At 49.6% G+C, this 16911-nt stretch overlaps 1 protein-coding gene across 14 annotated transcripts in view; it reads left to right on the top strand.

Moving 5' to 3' along the window:
- SCRIB (scribble planar cell polarity protein) overlaps nucleotides 1-16911 on the top strand; it is a 201415-nt gene that overhangs the window by 180765 nt on the left and 3739 nt on the right. The gene's annotated exons all lie outside the window — the stretch shown is intronic.

Below are 16911 nucleotides of genomic sequence, written 5' to 3'. Positions count from 1 at the left end.
TAGATGACATGTATAGCTCCTGGTACAGAGGAGACGCCGTCTATCCTGCCTTACTCCTGACTAGATGACATGTACAGCTCCTGGTACAGAGGAGACACTGTCTATCCTGCCTTACTCCTGACTAGATGACATGTATAGCTCCTGGTACAGAGGAGACGCCGTCTATCCTGCCTTACTCCTGACTAGATGACGTGTATAGCTCCTGGTACAGAGGAGACGCCGTCTATCCTCCCTTACTCCTGACTAGATTACATGTACAGCTCCTGGTACAGAGGAGACACCGTCTATCCTGCCTTACTCCTGACTAGATGACATGTATATCTCCTGGTACAGAGGAGACGCCGTCTATCCTCCCTTATTCCTGACTAGATGACATGTATGGCTCCTGGTACAGAGGAGACGCCGTCTATCCTGCCTTATTCCTGACTAGATGACATGTATATCTCCTGGTACAGAGGAGACGCCATCTATCCTGCCTTACTCCTGACTAGATGACATGTATAGCTCCTGGTACAGAGGAGACGCCGTCTATCCTCCCTTACTCCTGACTAGATGACATGTATAGCTCCTGGTACAGAGGAGACGCCGTCTATCCTGCCTTATCCCTGACTAGATGACATGTATATCTCCTGGTACAGAGGAGGCGCTGTCTATCCTGCCTTATTCCTGACTAGATGACATGTATAGCTCCTGGTACAGAGGAGACGCCGTCTATCCTGCCTTATTCCTGACTAGATGACATGTACAGCTCCTGGTACAGAGGAGACGCCGTCTATCCTGCCTTATTCCTGACTAGATGACATGTATAGCTCCTGGTACAGAGGAGGCGTTGTCTATCCTCCCTTACTCCTGACTAGATGACATGTATAGCTCCTGGTACAGAGGAGACGCTGTCTATCCTCCCTTACTCCTGACTAGATGACATGAATAGCTCCTGGTACAGAGGAGACGCCGTCTATCCTCCCTTACTCCTGACTAGATGACATGAATAGCTCCTGGTACAGAGGAGACGCCGTCTATCCTCCCTTACTCCTGACTAGATGACATGTATAGCTCCTGGTACAAAGGAGGCGCCGTCTATCCTCCCTTACTCCTGACTAGATGACATGTATAGCTCCTGGTACAGAGGAGGCGCCGTCTATCCTCCCTTACTCCTGACTAGATGACATGTATTGCTCCTGGTACAGAGGAGACACCGTCTATCCTGCCTTATTCCTGACTAGATGACATGTATAGCTCCTGGTACAGAGGAGACGCCGTCTATCCTGCCTTATTCCTGACTAGATGACATGTATAGCTCCTGGTACAGAGGAGACGCCGTCTATCCTGCCTTATTCCTGACTAGATGACATGTATAGCTCCTGGTACAGAGGAGACGCCGTCTATCCTGCCTTATTCCTGACTAGATGACATGTACATCTCCTGGTACAGAGAAGATGCCGTCTATCCTGCCTTATTCCTGACTAGATGACATGTACATCTCCTGGTACAGAGGAGACGCCGTCTATCCTCCCTTACTCCTGACTAGATGACATGTATAGCTCCTGGTACGGAGGAGACACCGTCTGTCCTGCCTTATTCCTGACTAGATGACATGTACATCTCCTGGTACAGAGAAGACGCCGTCTATCCTGCCTTATTCCTGACTAGATGACATGTACATCTCCTGGTACAGAGGAGACGCCGTCTATCCTCCCTTACTCCTGACTAGATGACATGTATAGATCCTGGTACAGAGGAGACGCCGTCTATCCTCCCTTACTCCTGACTAGATGACATGTATAGCTCCTGGTACAGAGGAGACGTCGTCTATCCTGCCTTACTCCTGACTAGATGACATGTACAGCTCCTGGTACAGAGGAGACACCGTCTATCCTGCCTTACTCCTGACTAGATGACATGTATAGCTCCTGGTACAGAGGAGACGCTGTCTATCCTGCCTTACTCCTGACTAGATGACATGTTTAGCTCCTGGTACAGAGGAGGCGCCGTCTATCCTCCCTTACTCCTGACTAGATGACATGTATAGCTCCTGGTACAGAGGAGACGCCGTCTATCCTGCCTTATTCCTGACTAGATGACATGTACAGCTCCTGGTACAGAGGAGACTCTGTCTATCCTGCCTTACTCCTGACTAGATGACATGTATAGCTCCTGGTACAGAGGAGACGCCGTCTATCCTCCCTTATTCCTGACTAGATGACATGTACAGCTCCTGGTACAGAGTAGACGCCGTCTATCCTGCCTTATTCCTGCCTAGATAACATGTATAGCTCCTGGTACAGAGGAGACACCGTCTATCCTCCCTTATTCCTGACTAGATGACATGTATAGCTCCTGGTACAGAGGAGACGCTGTCTATCCTGCCTTATTCCTGACTAGATGACATGTATGGCTCCTGGTACAGAGGAGACGCCGTCTATCCTCCCTTATTCCTGACTAGATGACATGTATAGCTCCTGGTACAGAGGAGACGCTGTCTATCCTGCCTTATTCCTGACTAGATGACATGTATGGCTCCTGGTACAGAGGAGACGCTGTCTATCCTGCCTTATTCCTGACTAGATGACATGTATAGCTCCTGGTACAGAGGACACACCGTCTATCCTCCCTTATTCCTGACTAGATGACATGTATGGCTCCTGGTACAGAGGAGACGCCGTCTATCCTCCCTTACTCCTGACTAGATGACATGTATAGCTCCTGGTACAGAGGAGACGCCGTCTATCCTCCCTTACTCCTGACTAGATGACATGTACAGCTCCTGGTACAGAGGAGACACCGTCTATCCTGCCTTATTCCTGACTAGATGACATGTATAGCTCCTGGTACAGGGGAGACACCGTCTATCCTGCCTTACTCCTGACTAGATGACATGTACAGCTCCTGGTACAGAGGAGACGCTGTCTATCCTGCCTTATTCCTGACTAGATGACATGTACAGCTCCTGGTACAGAGGAGACGCTGTCTATCCTGCCTTATTCCTGACTAGATGACATGTATATCTCCTGGTACAGAGGAGACGCCGTCTATCCTGCCTTATTCCTGACTAGATGACATGTATAGCTCCTGGTACAGAGGAGACGCCGTCTATCCTGCCTTATTCCTGACTAGATGACATGTATAGCTCCTGGTACAGAGGAGACGCCGTCTATCCTGCCTTATTCCTGACTAGATGACATGTATAGCTCCTGGTACAGAGGAGACGCCGTCTATCCTGCCTTATTCCTGACTAGATGACATGTACATCTCCTGGTACAGAGAAGATGCCGTCTATCCTGCCTTATTCCTGACTAGATGACATGTACATCTCCTGGTACAGAGGAGACGCCGTCTATCCTCCCTTACTCCTGACTAGATGACATGTATAGCTCCTGGTACGGAGGAGACACCGTCTGTCCTGCCTTATTCCTGACTAGATGACATGTACATCTCCTGGTACAGAGAAGACGCCGTCTATCCTCCCTTACTCCTGACTAGATGACATGTATAGCTCCTGGTACGGAGGAGACACCGTCTGTCCTGCCTTATTCCTGACTAGATGACATGTACATCTCCTGGTACAGAGAAGACGCCGTCTATCCTGCCTTATTCCTGACTAGATGACATGTACATCTCCTGGTACAGAGGAGACGCCGTCTATCCTCCCTTACTCCTGACTAGATGACATGTATAGATCCTGGTACAGAGGAGACGCCGTCTATCCTCCCTTACTCCTGACTAGATGACATGTATAGCTCCTGGTACAGAGGAGACGTCGTCTATCCTGCCTTACTCCTGACTAGATGACATGTACAGCTCCTGGTACAGAGGAGACACCGTCTATCCTGCCTTACTCCTGACTAGATGACATGTATAGCTCCTGGTACAGAGGAGACGCTGTCTATCCTGCCTTACTCCTGACTAGATGACATGTTTAGCTCCTGGTACAGAGGAGGCGCCGTCTATCCTCCCTTACTCCTGACTAGATGACATGTATAGCTCCTGGTACAGAGGAGACGCCGTCTATCCTGCCTTATTCCTGACTAGATGACATGTACAGCTCCTGGTACAGAGGAGACTCTGTCTATCCTGCCTTACTCCTGACTAGATGACATGTATAGCTCCTGGTACAGAGGAGACGCCGTCTATCCTCCCTTATTCCTGACTAGATGACATGTACAGCTCCTGGTACAGAGTAGACGCCGTCTATCCTGCCTTATTCCTGCCTAGATAACATGTATAGCTCCTGGTACAGAGGAGACACCGTCTATCCTCCCTTATTCCTGACTAGATGACATGTATAGCTCCTGGTACAGAGGAGACGCTGTCTATCCTGCCTTATTCCTGACTAGATGACATGTATGGCTCCTGGTACAGAGGAGACGCCGTCTATCCTCCCTTATTCCTGACTAGATGACATGTATAGCTCCTGGTACAGAGGAGACGCTGTCTATCCTGCCTTATTCCTGACTAGATGACATGTATGGCTCCTGGTACAGAGGAGACGCCGTCTATCCTGCCTTATTCCTGACTAGATGACATGTATAGCTCCTGGTACAGAGGACACACCGTCTATCCTCCCTTATTCCTGACTAGATGACATGTATGGCTCCTGGTACAGAGGAGACGCCGTCTATCCTCCCTTACTCCTGACTAGATGACATGTATAGCTCCTGGTACAGAGGAGACGCCGTCTATCCTCCCTTACTCCTGACTAGATGACATGTACAGCTCCTGGTACAGAGGAGACACCGTCTATCCTGCCTTATTCCTGACTAGATGACATGTATAGCTCCTGGTACAGGGGAGACACCGTCTATCCTGCCTTACTCCTGACTAGATGACATGTACAGCTCCTGGTACAGAGGAGACGCTGTCTATCCTGCCTTATTCCTGACTAGATGACATGTACATCTCCTGGTACAGAGGAGACGCCGTCTATCCTGCCTTATTCCTGACTAGATGACATGTATAGCTCCTGGTACAGAGGACACACCGTCTATCCTCCCTTATTCCTGACTAGATGACATGTATGGCTCCTGGTACAGAGGAGACGCCGTCTATCCTCCCTTACTCCTGACTAGATGACATGTATAGCTCCTGGTACAGAGGAGACGCCGTCTATCCTCCCTTACTCCTGACTAGATGACATGTACAGCTCCTGGTACAGAGGAGACACCGTCTATCCTGCCTTATTCCTGACTAGATGACATGTATAGCTCCTGGTACAGGGGAGACACCGTCTATCCTGCCTTACTCCTGACTAGATGACATGTACAGCTCCTGGTACAGAGGAGACGCTGTCTATCCTGCCTTATTCCTGACTAGATGACATGTACAGCTCCTGGTACAGAGGAGACGCTGTCTATCCTGCCTTATTCCTGACTAGATGACATGTATATCTCCTGGTACAGAGGAGACGCCGTCTATCCTCCCTTATTCCTGACTAGATGACATGTATAGCTCCTGGTACAGAGGAGACGCCGTCTATCCTGCCTTATTCCTGACTAGATGACATGTATAGCTCCTGGTACAGAGGAGACGCCGTCTATCCTGCCTTATTCCTGACTAGATGACATGTATAGCTCCTGGTACAGAGGAGACGCCGTCTATCCTGCCTTATTCCTGACTAGATGACATGTACATCTCCTGGTACAGAGAAGATGCCGTCTATCCTGCCTTATTCCTGACTAGATGACATGTACATCTCCTGGTACAGAGGAGACGCCGTCTATCCTCCCTTACTCCTGACTAGATGACATGTATAGCTCCTGGTACGGAGGAGACACCGTCTGTCCTGCCTTATTCCTGACTAGATGACATGTACATCTCCTGGTACAGAGAAGACGCCGTCTATCCTCCCTTACTCCTGACTAGATGACATGTATAGATCCTGGTACAGAGGAGACGCCGTCTATCCTCCCTTACTCCTGACTAGATGACATGTATAGCTCCTGGTACAGAGGAGACGTCGTCTATCCTGCCTTACTCCTGACTAGAAGACATGTACAGCTCCTGGTACAGAGGAGACACCGTCTATCCTGCCTTACTCCTGACTAGATGACATGTATAGCTCCTGGTACAGAGGAGACGCTGTCTATCCTGCCTTACTCCTGACTAGATGACATGTTTAGCTCCTGGTACAGAGGAGGCGCCGTCTATCCTCCCTTACTCCTGACTAGATGACATGTATAGCTCCTGGTACAGAGGAGACGCCGTCTATCCTGCCTTATTCCTGACTAGATGACATGTACAGCTCCTGGTACAGAGGAGACTCTGTCTATCCTGCCTTACTCCTGACTAGATGACATGTATAGCTCCTGGTACAGAGGAGACGCCGTCTATCCTCCCTTATTCCTGACTAGATGACATGTACAGCTCCTGGTACAGAGTAGACGCCGTCTATCCTGCCTTATTCCTGCCTAGATAACATGTATAGCTCCTGGTACAGAGGAGACACCGTCTATCCTCCCTTATTCCTGACTAGATGACATGTATAGCTCCTGGTACAGAGGAGACGCTGTCTATCCTGCCTTATTCCTGACTAGATGACATGTATGGCTCCTGGTACAGAGGAGACGCCGTCTATCCTCCCTTATTCCTGACTAGATGACATGTATAGCTCCTGGTACAGAGGAGACGCTGTCTATCCTGCCTTATTCCTGACTAGATGACATGTATGGCTCCTGGTACAGAGGAGACGCTGTCTATCCTGCCTTATTCCTGACTAGATGACATGTATAGCTCCTGGTACAGAGGACACACCGTCTATCCTCCCTTATTCCTGACTAGATGACATGTATGGCTCCTGGTACAGAGGAGACGCCGTCTATCCTCCCTTACTCCTGACTAGATGACATGTATAGCTCCTGGTACAGAAGAGACGCCGTCTATCCTCCCTTACTCCTGACTAGATGACATGTACAGCTCCTGGTACAGAGGAGACGCCGTCTATCCTCCCTTACTCCTGACTAGATGACATGTACAGCTCCTGGTACAGAGGAGACACCGTCTATCCTGCCTTATTCCTGACTAGATGACATGTATAGCTCCTGGTACAGGGGAGACACCGTCTATCCTGCCTTACTCCTGACTAGATGACATGTATATCTCCTGGTACAGAGGAGACGCCGTCTATCCTGCCTTACTCCTGACTAGATGACATGTACAGCTCCTGGTACAGAGGAGACGCTGTCTATCCTGCCTTATTCCTGACTAGATGACATGTATAGCTCCTGGTACAGAGGAGACGCCGTCTATCCTCCCTTACTCCTGACTAGATGACATGTATAGCTCCTGGTACAGAGGAGACGCTGTCTATCCTCCCTTATTCCTGACTAGATGACATGTATGGCTCCTGGTACAGAGGAGACGCTGTCTATCCTGCCTTATTCCTGACTAGATGACATGTAAAGCTCCTGGTACAGAGGAGACGCCGTCTATCCTGCCTTATTCCTGACTAGATGACATGTACATCTCCTGGTACAGAGGAGACGCTGTCTATCCTGCCTTACTCCTGACTAGATGACATGTACAGCTCCTGGTACAGAGGAGACACCGTCTATCCTGCCTTATTCCTGACTAGATGACATGTATAGCTCCTGGTACAGAGGAGACGCCGTCTATCCTCCCTTATTCCTGACTAGATGACATGTACAGCTCCTGGTACAGAGGAGACGCTGTCTATCCTGCCTTATTCCTGACTAGATGACATGTACAGCTCCTGGTACAGAGGAGACGCTGTCTATCCTGCCTTATTCCTGACTAGATGACATGTATGGCTCCTGGTACAGAGGAGACGCCGTCTATCCTGCCTTATTCCTGACTAGATGACATGTATAGCTCCTGGTACAGAGGAGACGCCGTCTATCCTGCCTTATTCCTGACTAGATGACATGTATAGCTCCTGGTACAGAGGAGACACCGTCTATCCTGCCTTATTCCTGACTAGATGACGTGTACAGCTCCTGGTACAGAGGAGACACCGTCTATCCTGCCTTATTCCTGACTAGATGACATGTATAGCTCCTGGTACAGAGGAGACGCCGTCTATCCTCCCTTACTCCTGACTAGATGACATGTATAGCTCCTGGTACAGAGGAGACACCGTCTATCCTGCCTTACTCCTGACTAGATGACATGTACAGCTCCTGGTACAGAGGAGACGCCGTCTATCCTGCCTTATTCCTGACTAGATGACATGTATAGCTCCTGGTACAGAGGAGACACCGTCTATCCTGCCTTATTCCTGACTAGATGACGTGTACAGCTCCTGGTACAGAGGAGACACCGTCTATCCTGCCTTATTCCTGACTAGATGACATGTATAGCTCCTGGTACAGAGGAGACGCCGTCTATCCTCCCTTACTCCTGACTAGATGACATGTATAGCTCCTGGTACAGAGGAGACACCGTCTATCCTGCCTTACTCCTGACTAGATGACATGTACAGCTCCTGGTACAGAGGAGACACTGTCTATCCTGCCTTACTCCTGACTAGATGACATGTATAGCTCCTGGTACAGAGGAGACGCCGTCTATCCTGCCTTACTCCTGACTAGATGACGTGTATAGCTCCTGGTACAGAGGAGACGCCGTCTATCCTCCCTTACTCCTGACTAGATTACATGTACAGCTCCTGGTACAGAGGAGACACCGTCTATCCTGCCTTACTCCTGACTAGATGACATGTATATCTCCTGGTACAGAGGAGACGCCGTCTATCCTCCCTTATTCCTGACTAGATGACATGTATGGCTCCTGGTACAGAGGAGACGCCGTCTATCCTGCCTTATTCCTGACTAGATGACATGTATATCTCCTGGTACAGAGGAGACGCCATCTATCCTGCCTTACTCCTGACTAGATGACATGTATAGCTCCTGGTACAGAGGAGACGCCGTCTATCCTCCCTTACTCCTGACTAGATGACATGTATAGCTCCTGGTACAGAGGAGACGCCGTCTATCCTGCCTTATCCCTGACTAGATGACATGTATATCTCCTGGTACAGAGGAGGCGCTGTCTATCCTGCCTTATTCCTGACTAGATGACATGTATAGCTCCTGGTACAGAGGAGACGCCGTCTATCCTGCCTTATTCCTGACTAGATGACATGTACAGCTCCTGGTACAGAGGAGACGCCGTCTATCCTGCCTTATTCCTGACTAGATGACATGTATAGCTCCTGGTACAGAGGAGGCGTTGTCTATCCTCCCTTACTCCTGACTAGATGACATGTATAGCTCCTGGTACAGAGGAGACGCTGTCTATCCTCCCTTACTCCTGACTAGATGACATGAATAGCTCCTGGTACAGAGGAGACGCCGTCTATCCTCCCTTACTCCTGACTAGATGACATGAATAGCTCCTGGTACAGAGGAGACGCCGTCTATCCTCCCTTACTCCTGACTAGATGACATGTATAGCTCCTGGTACAAAGGAGGCGCCGTCTATCCTCCCTTACTCCTGACTAGATGACATGTATAGCTCCTGGTACAGAGGAGGCGCCGTCTATCCTCCCTTACTCCTGACTAGATGACATGTATTGCTCCTGGTACAGAGGAGACACCGTCTATCCTGCCTTATTCCTGACTAGATGACATGTATAGCTCCTGGTACAGAGGAGACGCCGTCTATCCTGCCTTATTCCTGACTAGATGACATGTATAGCTCCTGGTACAGAGGAGACGCCGTCTATCCTGCCTTATTCCTGACTAGATGACATGTATAGCTCCTGGTACAGAGGAGACGCCGTCTATCCTGCCTTATTCCTGACTAGATGACATGTACATCTCCTGGTACAGAGAAGATGCCGTCTATCCTGCCTTATTCCTGACTAGATGACATGTACATCTCCTGGTACAGAGGAGACGCCGTCTATCCTCCCTTACTCCTGACTAGATGACATGTATAGCTCCTGGTACGGAGGAGACACCGTCTGTCCTGCCTTATTCCTGACTAGATGACATGTACATCTCCTGGTACAGAGAAGACGCCGTCTATCCTGCCTTATTCCTGACTAGATGACATGTACATCTCCTGGTACAGAGGAGACGCCGTCTATCCTCCCTTACTCCTGACTAGATGACATGTATAGATCCTGGTACAGAGGAGACGCCGTCTATCCTCCCTTACTCCTGACTAGATGACATGTATAGCTCCTGGTACAGAGGAGACGTCGTCTATCCTGCCTTACTCCTGACTAGATGACATGTACAGCTCCTGGTACAGAGGAGACACCGTCTATCCTGCCTTACTCCTGACTAGATGACATGTATAGCTCCTGGTACAGAGGAGACGCTGTCTATCCTGCCTTACTCCTGACTAGATGACATGTTTAGCTCCTGGTACAGAGGAGGCGCCGTCTATCCTCCCTTACTCCTGACTAGATGACATGTATAGCTCCTGGTACAGAGGAGACGCCGTCTATCCTGCCTTATTCCTGACTAGATGACATGTACAGCTCCTGGTACAGAGGAGACTCTGTCTATCCTGCCTTACTCCTGACTAGATGACATGTATAGCTCCTGGTACAGAGGAGACGCCGTCTATCCTCCCTTATTCCTGACTAGATGACATGTACAGCTCCTGGTACAGAGTAGACGCCGTCTATCCTGCCTTATTCCTGCCTAGATAACATGTATAGCTCCTGGTACAGAGGAGACACCGTCTATCCTCCCTTATTCCTGACTAGATGACATGTATAGCTCCTGGTACAGAGGAGACGCTGTCTATCCTGCCTTATTCCTGACTAGATGACATGTATGGCTCCTGGTACAGAGGAGACGCCGTCTATCCTCCCTTATTCCTGACTAGATGACATGTATAGCTCCTGGTACAGAGGAGACGCTGTCTATCCTGCCTTATTCCTGACTAGATGACATGTATGGCTCCTGGTACAGAGGAGACGCTGTCTATCCTGCCTTATTCCTGACTAGATGACATGTATAGCTCCTGGTACAGAGGACACACCGTCTATCCTCCCTTATTCCTGACTAGATGACATGTATGGCTCCTGGTACAGAGGAGACGCCGTCTATCCTCCCTTACTCCTGACTAGATGACATGTATAGCTCCTGGTACAGAGGAGACGCCGTCTATCCTCCCTTACTCCTGACTAGATGACATGTACAGCTCCTGGTACAGAGGAGACACCGTCTATCCTGCCTTATTCCTGACTAGATGACATGTATAGCTCCTGGTACAGGGGAGACACCGTCTATCCTGCCTTACTCCTGACTAGATGACATGTACAGCTCCTGGTACAGAGGAGACGCTGTCTATCCTGCCTTATTCCTGACTAGATGACATGTACAGCTCCTGGTACAGAGGAGACGCTGTCTATCCTGCCTTATTCCTGACTAGATGACATGTATATCTCCTGGTACAGAGGAGACGCCGTCTATCCTGCCTTATTCCTGACTAGATGACATGTATAGCTCCTGGTACAGAGGAGACGCCGTCTATCCTGCCTTATTCCTGACTAGATGACATGTATAGCTCCTGGTACAGAGGAGACGCCGTCTATCCTGCCTTATTCCTGACTAGATGACATGTATAGCTCCTGGTACAGAGGAGACGCCGTCTATCCTGCCTTATTCCTGACTAGATGACATGTACATCTCCTGGTACAGAGAAGATGCCGTCTATCCTGCCTTATTCCTGACTAGATGACATGTACATCTCCTGGTACAGAGGAGACGCCGTCTATCCTCCCTTACTCCTGACTAGATGACATGTATAGCTCCTGGTACGGAGGAGACACCGTCTGTCCTGCCTTATTCCTGACTAGATGACATGTACATCTCCTGGTACAGAGAAGACGCCGTCTATCCTCCCTTACTCCTGACTAGATGACATGTATAGCTCCTGGTACGGAGGAGACACCGTCTGTCCTGCCTTATTCCTGACTAGATGACATGTACATCTCCTGGTACAGAGAAGACGCCGTCTATCCTGCCTTATTCCTGACTAGATGACATGTACATCTCCTGGTACAGAGGAGACGCCGTCTATCCTCCCTTACTCCTGACTAGATGACATGTATAGATCCTGGTACAGAGGAGACGCCGTCTATCCTCCCTTACTCCTGACTAGATGACATGTATAGCTCCTGGTACAGAGGAGACGTCGTCTATCCTGCCTTACTCCTGACTAGATGACATGTACAGCTCCTGGTACAGAGGAGACACCGTCTATCCTGCCTTACTCCTGACTAGATGACATGTATAGCTCCTGGTACAGAGGAGACGCTGTCTATCCTGCCTTACTCCTGACTAGATGACATGTTTAGCTCCTGGTACAGAGGAGGCGCCGTCTATCCTCCCTTACTCCTGACTAGATGACATGTATAGCTCCTGGTACAGAGGAGACGCCGTCTATCCTGCCTTATTCCTGACTAGATGACATGTACAGCTCCTGGTACAGAGGAGACTCTGTCTATCCTGCCTTACTCCTGACTAGATGACATGTATAGCTCCTGGTACAGAGGAGACGCCGTCTATCCTCCCTTATTCCTGACTAGATGACATGTACAGCTCCTGGTACAGAGTAGACGCCGTCTATCCTGCCTTATTCCTGCCTAGATAACATGTATAGCTCCTGGTACAGAGGAGACACCGTCTATCCTCCCTTATTCCTGACTAGATGACATGTATAGCTCCTGGTACAGAGGAGACGCTGTCTATCCTGCCTTATTCCTGACTAGATGACATGTATGGCTCCTGGTACAGAGGAGACGCCGTCTATCCTCCCTTATTCCTGACTAGATGACATGTATAGCTCCTGGTACAGAGGAGACGCTGTCTATCCTGCCTTATTCCTGACTAGATGACATGTATGGCTCCTGGTACAGAGGAGACGCCGTCTATCCTGCCTTATTCCTGACTAGATGACATGTATAGCTCCTGGTACAGAGGACACACCGTCTATCCTCCCTTATTCCTGACTAGATGACATGTATGGCTCCTGGTACAGAGGAGACGCCGTCTATCCTCCCTTACTCCTGACTAGATGACATGTATAGCTCCTGGTACAGAGGAGACGCCGTCTATCCTCCCTTACTCCTGACTAGATGACATGTACAGCTCCTGGTACAGAGGAGACACCGTCTATCCTGCCTTATTCCTGACTAGATGACATGTATAGCTCCTGGTACAGGGGAGACACCGTCTATCCTGCCTTACTCCTGACTAGATGACATGTACAGCTCCTGGTACAGAGGAGACGCTGTCTATCCTGCCTTATTCCTGACTAGATGACATGTACATCTCCTGGTACAGAGGAGACGCCGTCTATCCTGCCTTATTCCTGACTAGATGACATGTATAGCTCCTGGTACAGAGGACACACCGTCTATCCTCCCTTATTCCTGACTAGATGACATGTATGGCTCCTGGTACAGAGGAGACGCCGTCTATCCTCCCTTACTCCTGACTAGATGACATGTATAGCTCCTGGTACAGAGGAGACGCCGTCTATCCTCCCTTACTCCTGACTAGATGACATGTACAGCTCCTGGTACAGAGGAGACACCGTCTATCCTGCCTTATTCCTGACTAGATGACATGTATAGCTCCTGGTACAGGGGAGACACCGTCTATCCTGCCTTACTCCTGACTAGATGACATGTACAGCTCCTGGTACAGAGGAGACGCTGTCTATCCTGCCTTATTCCTGACTAGATGACATGTACAGCTCCTGGTACAGAGGAGACGCCGTCTATCCTCCCTTATTCCTGACTAGATGACATGTATAGCTCCTGGTACAGAGGAGACGCCGTCTATCCTGCCTTATTCCTGACTAGATGACATGTATAGCTCCTGGTACAGAGGAGACGCCGTCTATCCTGCCTTATTCCTGACTAGATGACATGTATAGCTCCTGGTACAGAGGAGACGCCGTCTATCCTGCCTTATTCCTGACTAGATGACATGTACATCTCCTGGTACAGAGAAGATGCCGTCTATCCTGCCTTATTCCTGACTAGATGACATGTACATCTCCTGGTACAGAGGAGACGCCGTCTATCCTCCCTTACTCCTGACTAGATGACATGTATAGCTCCTGGTACGGAGGAGACACCGTCTGTCCTGCCTTATTCCTGACTAGATGACATGTACATCTCCTGGTACAGAGAAGACGCCGTCTATCCTCCCTTACTCCTGACTAGATGACATGTATAGATCCTGGTACAGAGGAGACGCCGTCTATCCTCCCTTACTCCTGACTAGATGACATGTATAGCTCCTGGTACAGAGGAGACGTCGTCTATCCTGCCTTACTCCTGACTAGAAGACATGTACAGCTCCTGGTACAGAGGAGACACCGTCTATCCTGCCTTACTCCTGACTAGATGACATGTATAGCTCCTGGTACAGAGGAGACGCTGTCTATCCTGCCTTACTCCTGACTAGATGACATGTTTAGCTCCTGGTACAGAGGAGGCGCCGTCTATCCTCCCTTACTCCTGACTAGATGACATGTATAGCTCCTGGTACAGAGGAGACGCCGTCTATCCTGCCTTATTCCTGACTAGATGACATGTACAGCTCCTGGTACAGAGGAGACTCTGTCTATCCTGCCTTACTCCTGACTAGATGACATGTATAGCTCCTGGTACAGAGGAGACGCCGTCTATCCTCCCTTATTCCTGACTAGATGACATGTACAGCTCCTGGTACAGAGTAGACGCCGTCTATCCTGCCTTATTCCTGCCTAGATAACATGTATAGCTCCTGGTACAGAGGAGACACCGTCTATCCTCCCTTATTCCTGACTAGATGACATGTATAGCTCCTGGTACAGAGGAGACGCTGTCTATCCTGCCTTATTCCTGACTAGATGACATGTATGGCTCCTGGTACAGAGGAGACGCCGTCTATCCTCCCTTATTCCTGACTAGATGACATGTATAGCTCCTGGTACAGAGGAGACGCTGTCTATCCTGCCTTATTCCTGACTAGATGACATGTATGGCTCCTGGTACAGAGGAGACGCTGTCTATCCTGCCTTATTCCTGACTAGATGACATGTATAGCTCCTGGTACAGAGGACACACCGTCTATCCTCCCTTATTCCTGACTAGATGACATGTATGGCTCCTGGTACAGAGGAGACGCCGTCTATCCTCCCTTACTCCTGACTAGATGACATGTATAGCTCCTGGTACAGAAGAGACGCCGTCTATCCTCCCTTACTCCTGACTAGATGACATGTACAGCTCCTGGTACAGAGGAGACGCCGTCTATCCTCCCTTACTCCTGACTAGATGACATGTACAGCTCCTGGTACAGAGGAGACACCGTCTATCCTGCCTTATTCCTGACTAGATGACATGTATAGCTCCTGGTACAGGGGAGACACCGTCTATCCTGCCTTACTCCTGACTAGATGACATGTATATCTCCTGGTACAGAGGAGACGCCGTCTATCCTGCCTTACTCCTGACTAGATGACATGTACAGCTCCTGGTACAGAGGAGACGCTGTCTATCCTGCCTTATTCCTGACTAGATGACATGTATAGCTCCTGGTACAGAGGAGACGCCGTCTATCCTCCCTTACTCCTGACTAGATGACATGTATAGCTCCTGGTACAGAGGAGACGCTGTCTATCCTCCCTTATTCCTGACTAGATGACATGTATGGCTCCTGGTACAGAGGAGACGCTGTCTATCCTGCCTTATTCCTGACTAGATGACATGTATAGCTCCTGGTACAGAGGAGACGCCGTCTATCCTGCCTTATTCCTGACTAGATGACATGTACATCTCCTGGTACAGAGGAGACGCTGTCTATCCTGCCTTACTCCTGACTAGATGACATGTACAGCTCCTGGTACAGAGGAGACACCGTCTATCCTGCCTTATTCCTGACTAGATGACATGTATAGCTCCTGGTACAGAGGAGACGCCGTCTATCCTCCCTTATTCCTGACTAGATGACATGTACAGCTCCTGGTACAGAGGAGACGCTGTCTATCCTGCCTTATTCCTGACTAGATGACATGTACAGCTCCTGGTACAGAGGAGACGCTGTCTATCCTGCCTTATTCCTGACTAGATGACATGTATGGCTCCTGGTACAGAGGAGACGCCGTCTATCCTGCCTTATTCCTGACTAGATGACATGTATAGCTCCTGGTACAGAGGAGACGCCGTCTATCCTGCCTTATTCCTGACTAGATGACATGTATAGCTCCTGGTACAGAGGAGACACCGTCTATCCTGCCTTATTCCTGACTAGATGACGTGTACAGCTCCTGGTACAGAGGAGACGCCGTCTATCCTGCCTTATTCCTGACTAGATGACATGTATAGCTCCTGGTACAGAGGAGACGCTGTCTATCCTGCCTTATTCCTGACTAGATGACATGTATAGCTCCTGGTACAGAGGAGACGCCGTCTATCCTCCCTTACTCCTGACTAGATGACATGTATAGCTCCTGGTACAGAGGAGACACCGTCTATCCTGCCTTACTCCTGACTAGATGACGTGTACAGCTCCTGGTACAGAGGAGACACCGTCTATCCTGCCTTATTCCTGACTAGATGACGTGTACAGCTCCTGGTACAGAGGAGACGCTGTCTGTCCTTCCTCCTTGCTGTCTGCCTGCTCCCCTACAGGTCTTCCTCTTTTTCTGCCATCTTGTTAGGTTTGGGGGGGCCTGATTTTACTTTCGTCCTAATTCTCCTTCTACTCTGACAGATTGAGCCCGTTCCTCTGTTTGCTCTTCCTGGCAGTTCGGCCTTCTGGGTAGGATTTACCGTGTGCTGCTTTCAGCATGGAGTGATACTAACTCTCTTGCCGCATGTCCCCTCGTACAGATACCGGACCCTCATTTGTATCAGCACCTCACACTGACCACCTCAGGCTCCCCTGACAGGCCTATGGCCGGGCCAGATGTGTGACTTACCCTCCTGTGCCC

Source organism: Ranitomeya imitator, chromosome 6, assembly GCF_032444005.1.
Source record: "Ranitomeya imitator isolate aRanImi1 chromosome 6, aRanImi1.pri, whole genome shotgun sequence".
In the NCBI taxonomy this organism is placed as follows: Eukaryota; Metazoa; Chordata; class Amphibia; order Anura; family Dendrobatidae; genus Ranitomeya; species Ranitomeya imitator.
The sequence above is the reverse complement of the archived record's forward strand: the minus strand, read 5'-3'. Positions and strand labels throughout refer to the sequence as shown.